Source organism: Miscanthus floridulus, chromosome 15 (genome assembly GCF_019320115.1).
Source record: "Miscanthus floridulus cultivar M001 chromosome 15, ASM1932011v1, whole genome shotgun sequence".
Taxonomy (NCBI): Eukaryota; Viridiplantae; Streptophyta; class Magnoliopsida; order Poales; family Poaceae; genus Miscanthus; species Miscanthus floridulus.
This window is the reverse complement of record NC_089594.1, coordinates 48,272,382-48,288,662: the sequence shown is the minus strand read 5'-3', so window position 1 is coordinate 48,288,662 and position 16,281 is coordinate 48,272,382. Positions and strand designations below refer to the sequence as shown.

Below are 16,281 nucleotides of genomic sequence, written 5' to 3'. Positions count from 1 at the left end.
CTAACTTTCACTAATAAATTAGTGGTTACTCCCTCGAGATAACAAGTGGACTGGTCGGCTAGTTGTAAGTAAACTGAGGTTGAAGCTAGGGGAGTATAAAATAGTCTATCATAAGTTTCCTTAGACATGATGTTAATACTAGACCCTAGATCACAAATGGCATTATGAAAAGTATGAGTTCCAATGGAGCAAGTAATGACGGGGTTCCTAGGATCAACTTTCTTAATAGGAAATCCCCAGCCATTTTCAGAAAAGTCATGCCTTGCCATAATAAGGTTGGTTGTCTCCATGGTTCCTTCAGGTTTGCTAGGAATTCTATCTTTTTCATAGGATGGGATAGCAGCAGCAATTTGAGCAAATTGGGTTTCTATCATCTTATTGAAACTAAGTTGATTCTTTAAAGCAGAAGAAAACTCATCCAATTTAGCATTTATATTTTCCAACATCTTGTCATGAGCATGCAACTTTTATTAATGCTATCAGTCATTCTACTTTGACTATTGACAAGATCTTTAAGGAAAGCATAACTATTATTACCTTGATTATTCAAACAAGAAGAAGAGTAATAATTGTTACCTCCCTGATTGTTGGAGCGCTTATTCCAGCCTTGATGTTGTTGTGGACGGAACCCGTTGTCAGGTGTTGATGAAGTTGAGGTCCTCCTAGATCTTGGCACAGGAATTGCCTGAATGTCCAACATCTCCATAGACTTCGCAAGTCATGTGGGAATCCACGGCTTTGAGTGTCTCTTGGGCACTCACCTTCTCATAATGTTCTACTCGCTTCATGAGTAGATTCATCTTAGCTGCAAGCATGTCAATTTTGTTAATTGAATGCATACTTCATTTAGGGGTTGGAGTCGATCGTTGCTCCATCCTTGGTTGGAAACCATCTTCTCAATCAGTGTCTTTGCATCTACAACACTTAGTAAAAAGAATGCTCCACCGGTAGGAGCATCTAAATGGCTCCTATCTAATGGCAGTAACCCATGGTAGAAGTTCTAGATCAAAAGCCAGTCTTCCATGCCATGGTATCGGCATGCAGAGACATACTCTTGCATTCATTCCCAAGCTTCGGGAATCGACTCAGCTGCTAGTTGTTGAAAACTAGAGATCTTATTGCGAAGAGCATTAGTCTTCCCCATAGGGAAAAACATGACTAGGAAAGCATTGGAACACTTGTCCCATGTATCTACTGTGTTGTGGTTAGAGTAAAACCATTGCTTAGCCTTTCCTAACAAGACAAAGATGTATAGCCTCTTGGTTCACTCCCTTAATGGTGAAAGTGCTACAAATCTCCAAAAAATATTGGAGGTGAGCATTTGCATCCTCGTGGGCTTTCCCACAAAATGCACTAGCTTGAACCATCGTAATTACACACTGGCTTAAGCTCAAAGTTAGTGTCCCCATTGATAACATTGGGTCCATGTGGCAAAACCACCCAAATTATATGGCCCACATGTGCCTGTCATTGCCTTCTAGACTTCTGACTATTGCACATGAGAGCTAGAGAACTATGGTAGTCTGTCGGGTGTCCTCGGGGAACGCCGAATCATCCACATTTTATAATTCATACTAGATCAAAATGGAGTTACCACAACATTACAACATTGGGTACAAAAATAACTTATATATTAGAGTGTGGAAGACTTATATCATTTAGGTTACAAAACATGTTCAAGTAAAACCTTTAACTAAGTTCCAAATGATGAGTAGAATTATAGAAGCAACTTAGGTAAAGCACCTAAGGTAGAGGAGACAACCAGGTCATGTCGAGCCCACCGACATGACCTTGCTTAGTAGCACAAGTTAGAACCTACAATAGGGGTTAACAAACCTTGAGTACTTGAGGGTACTCAACAAGTCTTACCTGACTAAAAGAAAAGACTCCAAGGGTATGCAGGCTTAAGGGAAAGTCTAAAGCAAGAAAAACTTTTGAAGAAAAGCTTACTATAAGTGGATCCTTACTTTCAATGTTTTAGCTATGTATTAAATCATTAGTAGTATCCAGTTTGCACATATTCTAAATCAATCACTTCATTTGTCATCTCATATCATCTCTTATTCTTCAGTAACCATGTTTCCATTTATTAACTACAGTGTAGATCGAGGGATCAAGTCTCCATAACTGAGGAGCATGACGATTCAAATTGATTAGGCCTAGCTAGGGTTTCCTTACCACACGACATATGCAGGTCCTAGACCTACATATATCAACCCTCACTCAGATCCTCCAAAACAAGAACGGGTCCTGCACCACCCAAGAAATAGTGACTCCACCGCTGTATGTCATCTCTAATGTTTTCATAGGGTGGGTATAGCTACTCTCGCCATCTCTCCACTCCTAGTGTGTGGTTTTCCCTTCTCATAATGGAATAGCCAAGGCATCAGTCTTACCAGAGTATGTGGCTAGTACTGTAGGGTCTTGAACTGTAGCACCTAGTTTTAAGGACAAAACCAGATACACACTATATGTGAGCCCAGGAAGTCAAATCTCACATATAGCTACAAATAAGGGTAATATCATAAGACAATGCTTAATATATAATGTACTTTGCTTAAAGGATATAACATTAGACAGCAAACAGCGGCAAGATAACTCTGATCATTACGTGAAGACTCCAAATCCATAGGGACAACTGACTAGTTGATCACAAGCCTAACTTATCCAAACTAGCATTATGGTACCCATCTAGGATTTTTATCAAAATAATTGAAAAGTAAAGCAAGTGTAAGTACATATCATACTCAAAAAAATATAACATGGGGTACATGAGGTTCAAAAGGTTGACACTAGTTTAACTACATTAACTTTTTGTGAGTCATCTTTTAGCAATTTGAGTAGCAACAAGTTTATCACAAGCCCATGTAAACACATGATCAGGTACACATGAATAATGAATAGCATAAACAATTAATTAATAGTGATCATCTATTCCATAAGGGTTCCAAGGCCGCTCATGATCGTGAGCATGGCTGATATACTAGTTTTACACTCTCAGAAGTTGCACACTTTCACTATGAGTCATGGTACCCATATGCCTAGGTTTATAACTCCCAAAACACTTCCAAGGTGAGCAGGCAGGGGTCACTATGAAGTCTTTCAAAGGTTCATCTAACAAGTTAGGGCTACTAGGATTCCAATTAGCAAACAGATGTAGAGCTCTCCTTCCAAATGGCACATTCCGCGTCGGCTATACACATAAGGATAGAGGCCGCACTATACCCAATTCAACGAGCCCCTTTTGTACCATGAAGGTAACCACTAACAAGCTAGAAAGATCCTCATACTTGACTAAAGTCAGAGCCATGTGGCCCTCATAGTTGTACTATAAGTCCCGAATGATCACTTACAGATAAGTCCTTAAGGAGAGGAATCTAGAGCATTTGGAAAGTAGCCAAACACTCTAGCCCCCTTTAACCATGTTGCTAAAAAGTCATATTTTAGTGTTTATTGCATATTCCATTAGTCAAGTTACAAGATCATGGCTTTAGTTGAGCACTAGCATCATACTACCCAATGCAATAACCCATAGGTGACAAGGAATCCAGTACATCAAATAGCTAGGAAAATTACTATGGTTGTCAAGATAGACACATGCATATGATTAAGTTATTAAAGTGAATAGGACAACAAGGATAACCCCATGCTATACTTGCCTTAAACATAGATCCTTCTTTTAGTCCAAATCTTCAAAGAATTGCTTTTGGTCCACCACGTATAGCTCACCAACTGGACAAGATCATAAAGCACCACACAAGGATCCATGCAATCATACATCAAGCAAACAATAGACTAAATTAGAATAGTACACCAACAATAAAAAGGTTTTTAAACTAATCTACACATTGCTATGAGCACATAGACGCGAAAAGCACTCTAATCGGAGCTATAACGAAAAAGTTACGAATTAAACAAGATTTCATTTAGTAAAATAATTGATTAAAACTAATCTCGAATTTTAAAAGTTTAAAGAATGTTTAACAGTACTATGAACATATAGATTACATAATTACGAATCTAACACAACTTGAACAGGTAAAAACGGAGTTAAAACGGAGATTTTATGCATAAAACTAGCTTAGTGGCAGATTTATAAATAAACCAAACTGTTTTTCGAATTAAAATAAATAAATTCAAGATTTTATTAGAGCTAGGGACAGCGGCCAATATAATGAAGAAATCCAGGGGGTCTTTAGCAAAACCACCAGCCGAAGCGATATGGTTAAATCTGGGCCACTGGATTCGATCGAAGCGGTATGGTTAAATTTAGGCCACTGAATTAAACAAGATTTCATTTAGTAAAATAATTGATTAAAACTAGTCTCAAATTTCCAAAGTTTAAAGAATGCTTAAAAATAGTATGAACATATAGATTACATAATTATGAATCTAATGCAACTTGAACAGGTCAAAATAGAGTAAAAATAGAGATTTTATGCATAAAACAAGGTTAGTGGCTGATTTATAAATAAATCGAACTGTTTTTCAAATTAAAATAAATAAATTTAGGATTTTATTAGAGCTAGGGATGGTAGCCAATATAATGAAGAAATCCAGGGGGGTCTTTAGCAAAACCACCTGCCAAAGCGGTATGGTTAAATCTAGGCCACTAGATTCGATCTAGACGGTCTAGATTAGAAAGGAGGGAGAGTGAATCACCGACAGTGAGCTGGGACGGCGGCGCATGGCCAGAATAAGTAGGGGACCTCACCGACATTCCTTATTTTTGATGTTCCAGACATCATCAGTCAAAAACAAAGCACAGGGAGCAAGAGGAAGGCACGATGAACTTACCAAGGGTGTTTTCAAGGTCGAAGATGGGAGCACGGTGGCATGAAGCTCAGCAGAGCAAATGGTGTTGACTCTAGGAACAATGGCGGCATAGCAAGAGCGAACTAGAGTGAGAAAAAGAGAAATAAGAGGTCCAATGGCTTCACAAACATGACCTGAAGCTCAGCAAAGGGCTTACGACGATGTTTGAAGTGGAGGAACGATGAAGCGAGCTCGGTAGTGGTGGCGCTTAGGGTTTGTAATAGAAACGCCCAATTTATACAAGATCATGTATGGTTGTCCCCGTTTAACACGTTGACGCACATGTACTTTCACTTATATAAACCTGTTAGTCCACCGAGTGTCTCAAAGGACCTCGGTAAATCAACATCATAGCCAAGATCGCATGATTAAGCAAATACACAACACATACACAGAGTTACAGCTGAAATAATATTACAATGGGTTCACAAATAATAGTACAAGTTTGGGTTTCAAAACCGGTTAAGGGAAAACAACACAACATTCAATGATTATATTAAAATAAGTTCCAAATACATTGCTAGCATAAGTGACATCCTCCGACAAAAGCATATAGATGAGAAATAAATATAGAGTCACCGAGCCCACCGACGATTAACCACCATCTTCAGCAAGCCGAGAACTACACCAACAACATGGTGGGATAAACCCTGAGTACTTGAATGTACTCAGCTAGACTTACCCATCATAAATTATAAATAAAGTGACACAAAGGAGTATGCAAGGCTTTATAGGTGGAGCTAGCTTAACAAAATTTTGCATAAAAGCCACTAGTTGAGCTATACATTTTATCAGAGCCAATGCACTAACTAGGGATTCAGTTGATAAAGCAATGACATGATCTATGAGGAAAAGGTTCCAAAGCGAGGGTAGATAGCAATTAGCATTGCACCTAGATCATCTATAGGAGAAGGAGCAATGGGGTCGACAAGGATTTTTAAGCAAGGTCCTCCCACATAGGAGTAGGACAACCATGACACATGCAAGCATTCAAGGGAACTAAGCTTGGGCTGAAGGTCAAGCAAAGGTATGGATATAGGTCTTCATAGAGCAACGTTCAAGGGCTAGCAACCACGTGTATAGGCTCAAGCTCCTAACAGAGAACTTAATAGGGGACGACAACCATGAGATTATGAAAACTTGGACGCTATTCTAGGATAGCGCTCTTCAACACTCGTATGCTTACCGAGGACAAAAGGGGTGATAGCTATAGCACTACCTAGATAACGAGCATCCACATGTCTAAAGAACTAATGTGAAGATAACTTGGAAGGAAGAATTTGACATTATATTTAAAAAAAAAGCATGTGCAGGCTTCTAATAAGGTATCACTACTAGTTTTAGTTTTCAAAGGGGTGAAGTTTTTGCTAACTACTAACTTGTCACCTATTTCCTTTGAAAACAAACATACAAGGCAAAGATAATCACACACTTTCTTCAAGCATAGCTATTAAAGCGGCATGGAACAAGGCATTTTGCCTAGCTTCACACAGGGAAGATAGTAACATCACATTGATCACAAGTTACTTAGTATTAGAACAAAGTGAGGGAAGCATATTTATGCATAAGCACAATCATGATGCATGACTTCCTATTCATCCTCACAAAATTGCTAGCCTAAGGTGGCAATTACGTTCTATGTTGGTGGTGTAACACGTACTCTCTCGATATATAGCTAGTCGTCAGCTACATTCAATCTACGCATTCATCGCTAGCGTACCTATAGAAGGATTTTATTTCAGTCCAACCCCACAATTATATATGTAGAAATGAAAGTCTAGGCTCTAGGTTGCAAGCTAAATACTTCCATATATATACCCACATATATATACTTCCATATCAAAGCTACCTAAAAGTAAATACGTCTATACATACACATAGAATATGCATATATAGCCATACCAAAGCTAACCCACAATTAAATACATCCGTATATATATAAGATATATATACTTGAGTATCAAAACTACCTCTCCCCTTTGACCGCACGCTCACCTCTTGCGATCATGCCACTCACCATCTTACTTGGGCGTAGAGGTACATTGATCCATAAATTACCACTCAAGTGAATGGCATCCATACTTTACCATGCCGTATGGATGACGAAATAAAAATTGCAATATAGTACATCCCCCATAGTTAGTGTTAGTTTACTTAGCCACCTAGTAGTCCTTAATTGGGCTTAACTAGAGGTTGTCGCTAGCATAGTTTTACAAATAAGTTTTGACAAATTTGCCTGTAGCTAAAGTTTTAGTCAAAATAGGCTTTTTAAAACCAAAACTAGGCATTAAAACTATGTATATAACAGTATTATGCTTAATCTTGCTCTGATGCTAGCTGTAATACAACCGCCCAATTTATACAAGATCAAGTACGGCTGTCCCCATTTAACATGTTGACACGCATGTACTTTCACTTATATAAACTCGGTAGTCCATCGAGTGCCACAAAGGACCTTGGTAAATCAACGTCATAACCAAGATCGCATGATTAAGCAAATACACATCACACACATAGAGTTGTAGCGGAAATAATATTACAATGGGTTCACAAATAATAGTACAAGTTTGGGTTTCAAAACTGGTTAAGGGAAAACAACATAGCTTTCAATGATTATATTAAAATAAGTTCCAAATACATTGCTAGCATAAGTGGCATCCTTCAACAAAAGCATATAGATGAGAAATAAATATAGAGTCACCGAGCCTACCGGCGATTAACCACCATCTTCAGCAGGCCGAGAACTTCACCTACAACATGGTGGGATACCCTGAGTACTCGAATGTACTCAGCTAGACTTACCCATCATAAACTAGAAATAAAGTGACACCAAGGAGTATGCAAGGCTTTATAGGTGGAGCTAGGTTGACAAAATTTTGCATAAAAGCCACTAGTTGAGATATACATTTTACAATTTGGTAACCAAGTTACTTATAGCTATTCATCTCTAGATTAGCAACTAACATGTGCCAAACATGTGGAATATCATTTAGTAATAGGCAATAGTAAACATAGCTAGTGTAATAATTCAATATTCATCATAACCATCAAATTACATCAATTAAGGCTACGTTGCCGCTGCTTAGTCAAGTTCTCACTATCTGGGAGAGACAGTGATTTCGAATCGATTCCTACCAAGCTGGGGAATTTATTCCTAACACAAATTGAGGGACACCCATGCTAAGGTAGCCTTAGGTCACCTTTCATACAATTCAGGTACAGTCATGGGTCCGATCAGCGCCGCACCCTTAAAAATTCTACCAATCTTCTAGGAAGATCAGGACTTGAACCCACCCTTGGACTCATGCCATTGGCTCTCCACACATCCTTACTGCCTCTTGTGTGTGCACTTCCACTTATCAGGGTCCGACCTAAATTGAACTACTCTGCTTCACGGTCGTATCATCGGATCTAGCTAGCTAAGTGCTAGGCATGCGTTCAACATGACATGAGGACATATAGTGAATCGTTCCTTAATCAACATAGACGGGGATAGATAGGCACCCAAGAGCACCATTCCTTGTTGCTTCTCTATCACGATCCTGCTCGGTCTATTTTTATTTATCAACACATGCTTATTTCCGCGATAGCAAATATTGCCCACCATGCTTTGGTATCCACCTATATCTCGTAGGTGATAGGAAATCACCTGACTTCTACTGGTCTAAGCATTGCTAAGAATATATTCAATCCTAGACCAACATAGGGTTCAGGGTATATTTCTGGACAAGGTAGTTCTATGCATCAAGTGGTTCTAGTCAACTCTTATAACCAAATGCATCAAATATAAAGGACTCAAGTGATATTTGTAAAAACATAGGAGGTGTAGAATGCTCCGGGGCTTGCCTAGGATCCAACACTAGGTCAGTGTTTGTTAGATGACACTCACATGGCAAGCATCTCCCATCTTAGCACTTGCTTAGTCCTTCCGTCTTCTAGATTCACCAAACTCCATCTTTGGGTTTGGCTCCAACATCACGTTCTTCACGTGGTTCATCTAGCGTACCTAGATGAGATGTAACATGCAAGTGCATGAATATGATGAATGGTAACATCATATTGATTTAAGCACTAGAGAACAAGTCATTCAGTTAAGTAACTAGGGCTACATAATTTAGAGCATGCACTAGCAACATCAAGAATGGGCAATCAACTTAAGTGCATACATAAAATTTGGATAGAAGTACATCAGTCGTGTATTTCAACTATAACTAGAGTTACAATCATTCAATAAAAGTGATCGTAGACATTATGGAAAGATAATGAAATTGTCTAAAGCTTTTTTATTCATTCCAAAAGCTAAGTCACATGTTAACATAATCAAATATGCCAATATCTTAGGTCTATACCGATAAGGACACAAAACTAACATAAAATTTAGAAATGTATAACTAGAGTTCTAATCATCCAACAAGCATGATCCTTAACTTTATAGAAAGTTTATTAAGTTATATATAACTTTCTTATTATCATCTTTACGCGATTCAACAGTTATTTGGCCTTAACACACAAAGCAACAATTCTATCCAAAACATGGACAAAATCTGACATGCAACTTCAGACAGCAATAAGTTGAGTTTTAGCTTTCACAATGAGGTGGTTATAGACTTTTTAGAAATCTTATCAAACCATTCACAACTTTTTTAGAAACACCACAAGCTAATTCCAAAGTTAACAAGGTCAAACATCACAAACAAGACATCTCTGTCCAGATTAGGACAGAATCTGTCACTCCACTTCATAAGCTCATAACTAGACATTTAGACCGCCAAAAGGGATTATCTTTAAAAATTTGGAAAGCTCATGAAAATCAATACACTTGTTCTATTATCTCCAAGACATGATTCAAAGCTTAGCTAAGTCAAACAACACAATCATTCAGATCTGTATAGAGAGCATGCAAAAACTGGTAGCAAACTTCTAAAATCTATAGCTCCTAAACCATCTGGCCTAAAATCATGAAATTTTAGGACAAGCAAGATAAGGAAATTATATACCACTTTTGTATTCACCATATTTACAGGAAACATCATTTGATTCACGAAGTTATCATCACAATAGAAAATGAACATGCAGCCATTTTGGAATGAACAATTTGAATGTTTCACTTGTTTTGCTAACAAAGAGCATGCACACATGAGCCATTCAAGAACTTCAACCACCACTAACATATTTAGAAAACTTTATTGAACACCAATCACTCAAAGCATCCCCAAATACAATTACAAGCTTTAACTACAATTATGCTTTTATTAATCCTTTCCCTAATAAACATATATTTAATTTTAGTGATATATGAGAATAACAAGTTTGGGGCTGAGACTTTTGTGAGTGGTATATGTTATCAAAACATGGCTACTTTACAAATTTCACATGCTTAGGTTTTATAATTTAATTACTATGACAAAGACAAATTGCTACTGGAAGAAAACATGTAAAAGCAAGATAATCTAAAGATCATTATTTTCAATAAACATATAGCCATATTATATGTTATTATGGTAGTACAACATCATACAAAGGTAGTGAAACCATATTTTCCATTTTTACACCTACATAAAAATTATAACTTATTTAAAACCATTTATCAAGCAATAAACAAGTTAAATCAATAATACTGCATCTGATGGCTATGAATTTTTTACCACAGCACACACATAGCATCAAGAGCATTCCATAAAAATTTCACTATAATTGGAGCTCCACAACTTTAGATATGAGAATAACAAGCAAAATAAGCTAAAATTGTCTATTTAAAAAAATTAAATCAAAAAATTATAAAAAAAATACACAACTAGCATGTTTAATATTTTTATTAGCTAGATAATGTCATCAAAGGATTAACACAACTAAAATCACAATTTTTAGACTTCTATAACTCAAGATATGCATCTAACCAACTTAAAAGGATTTCTAAAAGCATTTTATAAGAATAAATAAAAGTAGTAGAAACTTTCTACTAACATATATTCTATTATGACTCTACTGTGTAGATCTGCTCTCAAGGATTCTAAAAAGTCTTCACTTGCTATTTTTCGATTTTTCTACAATTTACTATGTATTTTAGAAGTTTCAGCCGATTACATGCATAAAAGGAAAACATAAAAGAAAAAACACATTTTCATCCGGAACCCTAAACTTTCTAGAAATCCACCAAGCCCGCAAATGTAAATGTATGTGTCTAGGCATTAAGCAAATGGACCCAACAAAGAGTTTCTATCTATGATTCAACAATCTTCTTCAACTTCTCATCGCAGGACGAAGCAGAGGACGAAGGAGGACGCCGGAGGCTGGGCTCCGGGCAGCTGGTGGCTGGCGGTGATGAGGAAAGGGGACGACGGACTCTGGCCATGGCTAGCTATGGCCCTAGCTTGGTAGATGCTTAGCCACATCCTGCTAGGAGTGGCTAGTACAGCATCCGCATGGTTGGCTACTGGTAGTGGCAAGGCAACATAGCTCGAAGCAGCCGAGGCGGTGGCGAGGACTAAGAAAGGTGCAACGCGAGGGCCAACATGACCGGAGGGAGGAGGAGGAAGGACTAGTGGTGGAGGAGGAGGAGCAGCTGGTGCAAGCTTTACTACTCGGCCATTCATGGTGAGAGCGAGGAAGAAGGATGGAGAGGGAGCGAGAAAGAATGGGAGAGCGAGGGAGGAGCGAGTGCTCAGGCTTGATTTTCCCAATCGAAGGAGCAACATGGCCAGCATGCGAGAGCAAGGCTAGCCATGTGGCCTACGGCACCTAAAGATAGTTGGCCATGATGCCATTCATTTCGCAACTTGAAGGAAGTAACTAATACCACCGCAAAAATACATGAAAACATCAATCTTCCTCCCTTCGTAACTCCTAATCCATTTAGTTTTGGCATAAGTGGTAGTAATCAAAGTTGTTGATCTACACGAGATCTCCAACTTTGCTTAAAGTGCCAAAGTCTAAATCAGTCTGGTTGGAGAGATACAAGGTTCCAAATTAGGGTTCATAGTTTGGTCAGAAATCAATTCTCTCAAGGGTGGTTGTTTGAAATTATTACCTTGAGGGTTACCTTGGTAATTACCATGGTAGTTTGGCCTCTATTGCTGATTCCATCCTTGATTCTATTGAGGACAAAAGTAGTTATTGTTGATAAAGTTCACATCCTCATGGGTTTCATGGCAGTAGTTCCTTGAATGCCTAGTGTTTCCACATTGTTCACAAGTCATGCGAGAATAATGAATATGCATGACTTCTTGCTTCTCATTAGCTCAGTCTTTGAGCCTCTTCATCAGTAAGTCCATCTTGGTAGATAGCATGTCTACCTCCTTGAGTTGGTGCATACCTCCACTTCTCTTGCGGGTTTGAAGACATTCTTTATTCCAACCTTGCTTGGAGGCCATCTTCTCCACGAGAGTTATTGCAGCTGGCAGTGTGAGTGATAGGAAAGCACCTCTAGCAGCAGCATCCATAATCTCATAGGTACTATTGGTCAACCCATGGTAGAAAGTCTGCATGAGCAGCCAATTCTCTATCGATGATGAGGACATTCTGATATGTAATCTTGGAAGCATTCTCATGCCTTAGGGATAGATTCATCATGTTGCTATTGAAAGCTTGAAATTCTCCAATGTAGAGCATTGGACTTGCCTATGGGAAAGAACTTTGCTAGGAAAGAAGTGGAGCAATTATCCCATATAGTATTTCTATGTTTGTTGGCGTAGAACCAATGCTTCACCTTCCCTAAAAGTGAGAATGGGAAAAGGTAGAGTAATATGGCATCTCTGGTCACTCCTTTGATTGTGAAAGTGCTATAGATCTCTAGGAAGTGTTGGAGATGTGCACTCACATCTTCATGTGCCTTTCTACAAAACTGGCTTGCTTGCACCATGTTAATGAGAGTTGGCTTGAGTTCAAATCCATTGTCTCCGACATTGGTTGTTGGTCTAGTATGGATGTTGGCTGTAGTTGGAGCAAAGAATTCATGGAGAGTCTTGTCAGCCATGGCTTCAAATTTTGGTGTTAAGCTTTGCCTTATTTGGTTGTCTTCTGACTCTAAAGCTAAAACTTTCTTAAGTTTAGCCTTAGTTCTCTTAAGTAATGCTTCTAGATCGTCAATGTAGTTTGTCGGAAGGTCAAAACTGGTCATACATTACCCTGCATAAGATACACAAGTAGACAACACAAGGGTAAGCCTATTTGAGCAGAGGACAATGGTTATCTCAATCACATCAATAACTATAAGTTTATCAATACTTCCTTTGCCTAGCTACCTTCCCTGGCAATGGTACCAGAAATTCTTGTTGGTATTTATTAACTTGTCACTTGTTTTAAGTAGCCACCTATGATATGCCCACATCTCTTAGCATTACTTGTACTAGGTTGTCATCCCTAATGATTGTGCCAAATATGCTTGTTGGTTTTACCTAGTATTACTACTAGAATGATACTAAGTAGTTCTTTATTATTTTATGTGACTAGAAAGAATATATATATCAAAGGGATCTACAAGCGCATAGATAATATACCATTGTAGCACTTCACCCAAGAGTATTCTAGGTATCGTTATTTATATTTTTACCACATGGAAGGTCTAGCATGGACATGTATTGATAAGTTATACTATTAATGAAGAAGTCAACCATAACCAATGTTCTACTCATAACAGGGGTAAGTCATATGATAAGATATATATATATATGATAAGTATTGATCAATGATAATGATAAATCACTCAGAGTACTCCTTTCTATGGCATAGCATGGTCAGGTAGAATATTAGAGAATAATTCCTAAATCATTCCTAAATCCTTTCTATTGATCAATGATAATGATAAATCACTCAAAGTACTCATAACAGGGGTAAGTCAAAGCATACATTGATTAGTGCAATTATACCTAGTAATCATTGCTAAGACCATCGTCATATCTACACATAAGGGATATTACTAAGGAAGATTAAAAACAGAGCTTGTCTTCCTTTGTAATCGCATCCACACTTACACAATGTCGACCACCCACCCATGGATCCTTAGAGTGAGCTCTATATGAACTTATGCATGAACATGATGATAATCCAACTATACTAAGCATATAATCAAAGTTGACGATGAACATTATAACTAGGAACATGAATGATATGAATAACAATGTCATAACAATTGTAGCAAACATATAAAAGTAATGAGAGATACAAAAGAGAGGGGGTACAATGATTATACCATACCACGCTCTTATCACGATCAGGAATCCGAGCAAAGCCTACTTGCCTCCCTCTACACCAAGCCTAACTAGCTATGCCCTAGAATTGATGGAGCTCTGGGCATGATTAGGGTTTTTGTCTTCTAAAATGACTTGATGACTGGGGATATGCTATGGGGGTGGTAGGGGCTATTATGTATAGGCTAGGAGCACCAATCCTGAGCCCTCGGATCAAACCGACTTGAATAAATAGTGTAGATGAAATCTAGGAGGCGGTGGAGAACCGATATAGCAACATGGGGCTAACATGTAGACCTAGGGGCCGATCGGCCTATAGGTGGCTCCGGCCAGCCCCACCTAGTAGCCACTCATGGTCAGCCTTAGTGCGGTGTCCTCTGGAACCTTCTAGTGTCCGTTTCGTAGTGGATAAGCATGATTAATTCTGACAAGCAGGTCCACCTTGATGGTTTTCTTATTAAATCCTTCAGAAATCATATATTCACCAAAACTTGTGGAATTTATTAGTTTAGACCCCTAGACCGTTGTTGGTGATTGCTTTCATGCCCTTATTCATGTTTTATTGATGGATTATAATGGTTCTTAAGTACCATCAACAATAGTCAAGGGTGTACAAAAATTATGAATGAACTTGTTGCCCATGATCGTGTAGGGTAGTGATAGGATTTGAGGAAAAAGGATAAACTACCTAGGATAACTAAAAGGCTAATTAGCAAGACTAGCACTAATATAAATCTGAGGCTAGTTGCCTTCCTTGGCAACAGTGCCAGAAATGCTTGTTGATACTTCTTAACAACTATTGGAGGAATTCCATAAGCGCATAGAACTATCGCGTAGCCCTATTTAGGATTGGTTTGTTTGATTGATGTGCAAGAGGGTGCACCCTGCCTCTCTTTATTTAGTTATTGGTATTTATTAACTTGTCACTTGTTTTAGTAGCCACATATTAATTTTCTACATCTCCTAACATTACTTTACTAGGTTGTCATCCCTAGTGATGGTGCCTAGAGATGCTTGTTAGTACTGCCTAGCATCACTACTAGAATGATTTTAAGTAGTTCTTTGTCATTTTATGTGACTAGATAGAATATAAAGATATATGAATGAAAAGGAATCTACAAGCGCATAGATAATTATACCATTGTAGCACTTCACCCGAGAGTATTCTAGGTATTGTTATTTATATGTTTACCACAACGAAGGTCTTGCATGGACAAGTATTGATAACTTATACTATTGATGGAGAAGTAAACCATAACCAATATTCTACTTATAGCGGGGTAAGTCATAGGATAAGATATATATATATATGATAAGTATTGATCATCAATAATGATAAATCACTCAGAGTACTCCTTTCTATGGCATTAGCATGGTCAAGTAGAATATTAGAGGAATAATTCCTAAGTCATTCTTAATTACATGTCAAAGCATACATTGATTAGTGCAATCACACTAGTAATCATGGCTAAGATCATCTTTATATCTACACATAAGGGATATTACTAAGGAAGATTAAGAACATAGCTTGTCTTCCTTTGTAACTAGATCCTACTTGTATACCTATATTCGAGGAGTGGACTACAAAGGACTCAACAGAAGTGTCACATCCGCAATCTACCACATGGCCTAGAATATAGGGTGTATCCATAGGTAAACAACATATAAGCATAACACTTACACATTGTCGACCACTCAACCCATGTACTTTGGAGTGAGCACTATATGAACTTATGCATAAACATAATGATAAACTAGCTATACTAAGTATACAATCAAAGTAGATGAAGAATATTATAACAAATAACATGAATAGGATGAATACTAATATTGTCATAACAATTGTAGCAAGCATATAAAAATAATGGAGATACAAAAGAGAGGGGGTACAAGGATTATACCAAATGACGCTATTGACACGATAGGGAATCCAAGCGAATCATGCTTGCCTTCCTCTAGATCTAACCTAACTTGCTATGCCCTAGAATTGAAGGAGCTCTGAGGATGATTAGGGTTTCTATCTTCTCAAATGACTTGATGCCTCAGGGGGTGGTAGGGGCTGATATATATAGGCCAGAGCATCCAATGTGAGCCCTTGGTTCAAACTGACTTAAGGAACGATGTAGATGCAACCTAGGAGGCGGTTGAGAACCGACACTGCAACATGGAGACCGACAGGTGGGCCTAAGGGCTGGGTGGCCTACAAGTGAGGCCGGCCGACCCCATCTAGCAGCCTCTACCTCTCTGGCTTGGTGTGGTGTCCTCTAAAACCTTCTAGTGT

At 38.2% G+C, this 16,281-nt stretch overlaps 1 non-coding gene across 1 annotated transcript; it reads left to right on the top strand.

Moving 5' to 3' along the window:
• The first annotated feature begins 12,314 nt into the window (after nt 1–12,314).
• On the top strand, nt 12,315–12,421 carry LOC136509696 (small nucleolar RNA R71). The gene has a single exon (XR_010772445.1). It is a non-coding gene; the product is annotated as a small nucleolar RNA R71 (small nucleolar RNA).
• The last annotated feature ends 3,860 nt before the right edge of the window (nt 12,422–16,281 follow it).